The following is a 9135-nucleotide window of genomic DNA, read 5'->3' on the forward strand; positions in this document are numbered from 1 at the left end:
GTTTTTTTCTCCTCTTTCTTTCCCCCCTATCTTCATTTCCTCTGTTCCCCCTGCCCGTTCAAGGAGCAGGCAGGCATTGTGCCCCTTTAGGTGGCAGTTGTCAGCCTGTACCCTCTCTGTTTCCTCTGTGTCTTCGTGTTCTCTATGTATTAAAACCTAATAATAATAACAATAACAATTGACACGACGCAAGAAACCCTATAACTTAATTTTGCTGGCGTATGAGTGCATTCTTATTCAGCTTCGGTGAAAAAAAAAAGAGAAAGAAAAGACAGGAGGCACTTTGTGGATATATTTGTTCATTTTTCACAACACAGCTCGATGCCATTAAAATTAAAATTTAGCGCACGCAAATGTAAAAAAAAAAACATGCTTCGGGAATTGCGTTTTCTAAATGATAAACTTCCAAGCTTCTGGTAAGTGTAGTACCTCATTTTGAAAAAGGCAGGGAGCAAAGCATACTCTTTTATGTGAACTAATGTAATTTTAATGGGTGCTCTGCTGCATTGAACTACTACTTCAACATGTAATTGGACATGTTATGTACATGTCAGCATGCAATGCATCCATCACAGTGAATTGGACATGCAGAACCAAGTAGTAATGCCAATTGATTGCCCATCAGGGCCCAAATATCGAAACCAAAACAGGACATACATTGAAATGAAGGACGGTTAACAAACTTAACGACATGATCAGAAAAAAAAGAGCACGAACAGAAGAAAGCAGAAGTCGATTCAAGAAATGATGTACTTGGAGAATGTATGCCTATATTTTGCAAACTCTCAACGTAGTACATAATAGTAGGGACATGTTTACTGTAAGAAATATGCAAAGACAAAATATACAGCACCCCTAGAACTACCCCCCACCCCCTGCCCTCCAGTAATTACTCCAGTAAATGGATGCACATACCACTTAAATATGAAGTACAGCAATAACGACATATGTCGTGAAATTGGAACACAGACTCTTCTTTATTAATGTGATGTTCAAAGTTCACTAATGACATTAAAATAGCAAGCAAAATCCCACCCATCCTTAAAAAGTGTTTTTTTTCCCTTTCCGCTTGTCTAACAGAACAGTGCACTGTTTATTCTGATGTATACATCATTACCTGCCCAACAGCACATATATTTCTTAACGAGAAACCAAATGCCAGCTGGAACCTCTTCAACTTGTAAACCATGCTGCTATTTTTCTGTATATTATCATTTTACACTGACTGCGACTTTCCATTCAATTGTATATTGTGTCTAGTTTTTTATCAGGCTTGCTTATCACATCAGTAAGTAGACTGCTAGTACAATACATTGTTTGCTAAGGCTCAATACTTCGTTAACGATTTGCTGTTTTATTAGCAAAAGTATAATATATAGCAGGTTCTTGATGCAAGCAGAAGTATCTGTGAAAGTGCTTCAATGAACTATTACTGACTCTTCATTCTAAAAAGACAGGGCGTGCAAACACAGACACAAGAAAGAAGTCAGGACACCACAAATGCCGTTTGTGCTTTGTGGTGTCCTGACTCCTTTCTTGTGTCCGTGTTTGCACGCCCTGTCTTTTTAGAATGAAAACGTACCAACTAGCTCGGCTCTCTGTTATTCTAAAATATCGACTCTTGTTACAAAATAGGTGTGTGTTTTCAAAGTAGGTTACAAGTTATATGGACGCTATAGTACTTTTTCTGGGAAAAAGCGTGACAAATTTTGAATGAAATAGACAAGGATGGTTAACAGGTCAAGTAAGCTATTAATTGAATAAATTATAAGACATTTGGCATTATTTGGTACTAGTGTATTTATTAGACATATATATGAACGGGGGTTTGAAACAGGGCCGTAACTAAGGAGAAGTTGAGGGGGTTCTGACACCCCCCAAAATTTTTTCATGCTTTAACTTTTCGTGTGATACTAAAATAGTTCCATGCCTTCACAGCGACCACCAGTTGCCGCAGTTAGCTGTTCTACACACGAACACCCTTCGAAAAAAATTCCTGCGTACGGTCCTGGTTTTAAATATGCATTACTCAGGTTACGCTTCCTAAAAGGCCCTTTTGTTTTTTATTATGGATAACAAGGCGCTTTATAATTGTCATGACATGACAGGCGTGAAATACAGATTAAGAATGCTTCCAGATTTGATGCTTTTATGTTACTTATAATGAATTGGATGACATTCATTCAGGAAGAGACAAATCGGCATGAGCACTACAATAAGAGAGAGCTGAGCTAGTTCGCATTCATGTTAAAAGACAGGGCATGCAAACACGGGCACGAGAGAGATATCAAGACACCACAAACGCCAACTAACAACTGAAAGGACACATAGCGGCGGAAAAGAAAGTAAACATAAAAACTTGCCTGCGCAAGCCCAGGCAAGAGGTGATACCTATCGATAACTGTTCAGGATTTTTATTTCTGCTTTATGCAAGTTAATGATGCATGCATCTATCTTGACATTGTCAAGAGTGTAAATGCACGACAAAATTCGATGAATGCGCAGTTTTCTACAGGCACAGGAATGAAGCAACACGTCTGATAGTTCAGGCATGGCGTGTAAATAATAATGGTAGTGCACGCGTGAGCCAGCCATCAGTTAACGCGCATAAAGAAATTAAATGCCTGAACGGTTATCTCTCACGTGTACCACCACATGTACGGACTGATAGGTATAACATCTTGCCTGGGCATGCGCAGATAAGTTTCGTGTCTAGGTACTTTCTTTTCGGCCACTGTGTGCCTTTTCAGTTGTTAGGCGGCGATTGCAATGTCTTCTCTCGTGTGTCTATGTTTGCACGTCACGTCTTTCAACTAGAGCACTACCTTGTGGTAGAGGTTCTAATCTGCTCATCTTCAGTTCCATTCAAGCACTTTGTTATATCTGCATTAGTTCATTGCCAAAATACTGTTAAAGTCCTTTTTTCTCATGACATATGGAAGCATCTCTTATGAAACATTTGCAGAGAATTACAAGGAATCCACGACTTTCTACCTTTCTTGGGAGCCCTTACCATGTGAAATGTAAAGCGTTATACTAAGCATATTTTAATAATGACAAAGCTCTCATAAGCCTCATTTGTATTTGTACTGCTAGATTCACATACAGAATGAATTTACTCAAGGAATCTTGTAACTAAGCTGTCCCATGTCTAATTCTAGATTGGGCCACAGACACTACTTACTTTTCAGTGACTCCAAGGTCAGATAGTGTATTTTCAATTGCAGACCCATGTACTGTGTCCTTTCGTAAACCCTGTGCTCTAATTACAAAAGTATATCTCCTGTGGTTGCTAAATAGCTATGACATTTTCATGGGTGGGACCAGTCCATCTGGTAGTTAGTATCCTGGCTGTGAATAATGGTGGGTGTTGGGGAAGCAACATAAATGAGTCACAAAACAAATTAGACTTTGAAGAAGTTTATTTGCTGTAAGCGCACAACAACTGCATTTATTCTAGTAGAGTGTGTGTGATCTCATCATTTATTGCAATAGTGGGAACAATGTCAGAAAATACTCGGGGGCCTTGGGGTCACATCACTGTATGTTCTGCAATATGGTGTTGAATGGAGCTCCCAGTGCAGTCTTCTGGCTTTCTGCTGAAAGTAAAAATAGGAGCAAGACAAAGGCAATTAAAAAAAACTGCGTACAGCAGACTGCAGGGTCGTTCTATGCTTTCCCAGTACCAAAAACTTTCTAAGGTCTTCTTCTTCAAACATTTTTACACAAAAGCAAAATTATTAGGTCGTGAGAGCAATTGTTGAGCACTGTAAATAGACGGGATCATGGTGGCCGGCAATGCTTATTCAACCTGTACACATCCCAGTGACGGCAACAGTTCCACCATCGGTGACGTGTGCGGCTTTAGTTATAGCAGACATGAGTACTTTTTTGAGTCGGCGACAGAGAGAGCACTCATTATGGACACCTGAGCTCCAGTATCGACTAATGCCGTGAAAGAAATACTGACAACATGCACTTCTATTAGGTTCTTGTTCGTAGGGAGTGTCAACAGAGGATTGGGATCAGTCGAAAATGATGCAGCACTACCTATAGGAGCTGCATGATCTCGTTTTCCGTCCGAGATGATACTTAGTTGGTCAGCATGGAATAGCGGCGTGGTTGGGGTGACGGTGAACGAGCAGTAGGGCGGCTGTTAGCAAAGTACGTACGGCTGGGCGAACACCAACGAGGGTCTGCATATGTATTAAATTGAGTTAATGGTGATGAGCAAGTAAATTGCAGCAATAATGTTCATACCTACCCGTCATTTGTGCTACAACTTTGCCCATTGTGACGACCTTGAGCAGCAAAGACATGAACACAGTGCTTGCCGCCATCTCATGCAACCTGGAAGGTTATACGAGAGTTTGTTGTACTGACCCAGACCGCAACACTGGGAAGGGGGAGGTGGAAGCTGAAGTTGCTATGTATCATGAGTAAGCAGTGTAGAAATTTGGGCTAGTTGGTGAGCGTTCGTCTTGGTTGAATTGACTGTTGGGGCAGGAGACTAAGAAGGAAGTGAGACAAACAAGCACAGACTTACAAGTTTTTGTGTGACTCCAGTCTTTTATGTGAGGACTGACTGTATTAACTACAGTAAGAAGTATGCACATGTGATTAAAACATGGTGTTCGAGTTCGGTAATTTTAGAAAAAATTTGATTTTGATTGCTATTTCTTCTGACTTCTAGCGGATTTATGCAGGTCACTGAAGTTTTAATATCATACAATGGACAGAATTTATAAACAATGTCAGCCCACTGCAGTGGGCGGCGGGATTTTGCTGGGATAGCACGGTGAAATACAATACAAATACTTTTCAGCAAAAGTGCAAGTTAAGAAAACCTGTTTAAATAAAATGCGAAACCTTTCATTCTAGCAAATTTCATGTTGCTCATTGTTTGAATTTACAATATACCAATTATTTATTAACTGCAAAAGAACCAAAAGCCTAACGAGTCTGGCCATAAAGTGCGACAGCATGTACTTCTCCACTTAACTCGAATGCCTAGGCTGCATTGAAAGCACAGGCGTCATCACAAGGCTGGTTCTTTCTGATAGTAAACAGTATATGAGTGGAAAACTTATGCATCTTGAAGCATCAGGGAAAGCCTTACTGATTAGCAAATGAGATGTGTATCACAAGGAAATGTCGGGCAGCCTGATGTCATGGATATATAGAAATCTAGGGCTGTCAGCAGAAAGTCGAGATGCTGTGGGTTGATTTCACCTTTTGGGACATCATAGACAAGTATACATGCATGTGTGCATATATTTATTTTGTTAAAGATGGTAAACTACTCGTGTTTAGCGACTTAATGTGTGTTAGAAAATGCGTGACTGGCAACTGCTCCGAAAGGCTGCTTCCCTGCTCGAAAGTGAGGTTTTAGTTGCTCCAGAAGCTGCGGAAAATTGGTTACAATTGATCACATCCCTAAGTACACATTAGACCACGCCATTTGAAAAGACCTCGTGCTGGGCATGTCCCTGTCGGTAATTTCATTTTTAATGACAAGCAATAAAAAGAATTATATTATACTGCAGATCCTGCCCAATCTTTTTGAAATTTTAGTCCCTAGCCTACTGAAATCCAGAGTTATAATGGTTGACATAGATAGTAGGAATAGATCAACAGAACTAGGAGCAGATAAGAAACAGTGCTTTCCAACAGTACAGAAATGGCAAACGTGGGCCTTTCATCCAATGAAGGTCAGCGAATATCGGCACAAAACATGTTCATTCGCAGTAGTACCGATATTTCAAAGGATCTGCCTGCCGAGGTGTCTCAATGTCGAATTAGTTGGTTTTTCTTGAGTGCATTCGATTGTTCCCGTTAATAGTTTTCGCGGCCTTCCTTACACTTGTCATACACCTTTGATATGCGGTAATTCTTTTTTGTTTGTTTTAAGTAGCTGTGTTTTTTTACTCCTTACTTGTCATACGCGACGACATTAAGATGCTGTGTATGTGATTTTTTCAGATACAATCTCGTACTGCTTGCTGTGATTTCTCCTCTCATATCTCTTTTTCTTGTTTCTGATCAACTAGGTGTGTAATAGTATTCTTTGCTTGCTTTTGATAAACTAGCTATGCCATTTAACATTTACTTTGTCGTGTGCAGTGCCGAGTGCTGTCACATGCAGCAGTAAGGTTCCGTACACGACAATTTCTCTTATGTATTCTCATGTTGTTTCATTTATTCTTGCATCGTTTTATATTCACTCCTGCCCAAGACCGACAGTACGTACGAGATAACTAAAACAAACAAACAAATAAATCAATAAATAAATCAGATTTTCAGGTTCAAATCTGTGCTTACCAAGCTGTATTGTATGCCTAGTGCTACCTCCAAGGCAAGACTGATGTTCAAAAACATTTTCTTGGGGGAGTTGATGCTTGCTGAACAACATACCACACAGAAAATTACTAGAACGATTAAGACTAACTCTAAGCTGCAGACAGACCATAAAGAAAGCTACATCGGGTGGACCATGCATTTGCATCAACCGGACGAGGGAACACACTATTTAAGAAAAGGGTAAGAGCACATGTCTTTCTGTGAATGGTGTTCTGGTGCAATTTTATGGCATCTCTTCAAGGTATTAGAACACACAGTTTGTTCCAAAATTTAACACCGCTTCACGTATTGTGGTGTTCTAATCCTGCTTCAAGTAAAAGATCTTCAGCCTTGTCGTCTAACATAGTATTTTAAATAGGGTCCCGGAAGTGTCCTTTCAATGTGGTCATGACATTATGTCTTGGATAACATGCACTGTGAAGTACTCTTCTCTCACAGTCATTTCTTTCAAAACATGTCACAGTCTAGGAAAGCTTCCTGCAGTTAATGCTTGTTTGTGGGCTAGTTGGTTTTGAAGCACAGCGAAATGATAAACGGCGTGAAATGGCACAGACAGAAGGAGACAGACGTGTGCACTGACTCGCAAATTATTTCATTTTCAGAAGTGCATGAAATATAGAGCGTTTCTTTTTTTTTATGAGTGCACATGTCTGTCTCCTTTTGTCTTTGTCTTTTCATACTGTCTGTCATTTCACTATGCTTCCTCGCAGTTTTTTTTCATGCAAAACATATTTGCAGTTCATTTCTCATATCTGTATCAGCAGCACTCATGTGTAATATGTTCATTGACAGTAATAAAAGGAATGTGTACAATATTTCTAATAACTGTGTCTGCAAATATCATGCGTGTCTGTACTGTCCAATTATGTTTTTGAATTCAATAACCACCTTTTGTTTCAAAATAATACACTTTTTCTTTCTCAATATTCATGTTGCATGGGCAACAGTGGACACTACTTGCACTGCATGTCTGATTCAACATGACAGAGATATGCATTGAAGCTGGCATGTACCGTTTACTGCTTCTTATTTCAATTTTTCAAAACAGCACAAAACTTTTTTGGACGTTAGTTCAACCATCAGTCTATGAGAAGGAGAACTGCGCTCCCTACTTTTAATGTGATAGAGTGATCAAAGGCTTCGAAATTTTACGGATTGGCGAAGAGATAATCGGACAGGCTAAGTTACTATTTTCGAAAGACGATTTACCTTCACCGTGTATTTTTTACTGCTAAATGTTGACAGCATCCCACTAGTCTGTGTTAAAAAAAAAGGGAAGGGGGGGGGGGGGCAGCCGCTATGCGCTCCAACCGCTACTATGCGTTTCATAAGCAGTGGTACTATACAGCGCGAAAGCTGGAAGGCGGTGCATCGCGTCATAAGAAAAAGATGACAAAGGACTCTTGGGTGAACGTGCGGTATAGCAAGAAGCAGCACCCCGTCACAAAAGACTGCAACTTTGAAACACATGTAGATTACGCGCGGAACAGAAGACCGCAGCGTAAATACCACAGGTAAGACAACTACTTACCTTAAAACAGCTAACATCCGAAGGCGTACAAGTGCCGCGTCTTCCACGCCCGCCGACAGCGGACATAAACGCCGCCGTCCCAAAAGCCCAAACATATCGGCGTCATCTCTACGGCGGGCGCGGCTTCGCTTATGAACGCCGCCATGTTGGCGTAAAAGAAACAAAAACAAAAAAAAAATCCCGGAAGTGTGTGTAGGTCACGTGACCATCTCCGGCCAATAGCGGCGCAGTATGGGCCCCAGCCATCCTAGGGGATATGTTTCGGATACACGCAGCGCTGCCCAGCTGGCGCGCCTAAAATGTACAAGCTGCGCCGCCCTGGCGAGCTAGCTGAGAAACATCTAGTAATACCTGGTAATACAGAGCCGCCGCGAGGCGTACGACGGCACGTTTCAACGTGCCCTCACATACTTCGTGGCACGTTCAGACGCAGGCGCTGCGCCGTGCTCCCGACCGGGCTGCAGAAATTAGGCGCCTTTTCCTCTTCAAATCACTACCACCACCACCGTTCAGACGCACGCTGAACGTCATTCGACGCTACCGCGGCCTTTGCTCGATGTGCGTCGTTTTATAGGTACTTTGGAACGCGCAAGACTAGCGAAGATCGGGACACTTCGCTGCACTGTGGCGCAGCGGGCGAGCAGCGATGCCACCGATTATTCTCCGCTACGGTTTCAGTGATGTGATGTGTGCGGACGGGTACCTTCGCGAGAGTGTGCTGTCGAAAGGACGTAAGCTGTCCAATGCGAAGTATGACTATGACGTGGAAAAAGCTGTTTTTCGAAGAGACAGCGCTTGTGACCTTTCGGCGAAGTGTCAAGCACCGCACGACGTAAACTTACAGGTATGTGTGTTCAAATTGCGCTAGCAAGCTAGATGGTGTATGCAGTGCGCTCGTTGTGCGCCCGCTTTGAAATAAAAATTCGGCAGATCCCACGTACCGTGGAAGTCGATGTTATGCGAAGCATGTGGCGGGAAGGTGACTGTGACGTAATTTTTTTTTTACTGAGCGATACGTTACGAAATGATGCTAAAGATTTGTATAAATTTTATACGCACACATCTATGCTGAAGAGCCGCATATGTATTATAAACCAGTAGTTTAAAGTTGGGTAACGCTGCCAACGGCAACGTGGGTATTAGTACCAACGCCAGAAGCGGTAAGCTGATATGTAGTGCTTATACTTGTCCGTTATCATGGAGAAAGTACTCACGTTTCACGAACCCGTGTCCATGTGATGTGT

Source organism: Rhipicephalus sanguineus, chromosome 1, assembly GCF_013339695.2.
Source record: "Rhipicephalus sanguineus isolate Rsan-2018 chromosome 1, BIME_Rsan_1.4, whole genome shotgun sequence".
Lineage (NCBI taxonomy): Eukaryota > Metazoa > Arthropoda > Arachnida > Ixodida > Ixodidae > Rhipicephalus > Rhipicephalus sanguineus.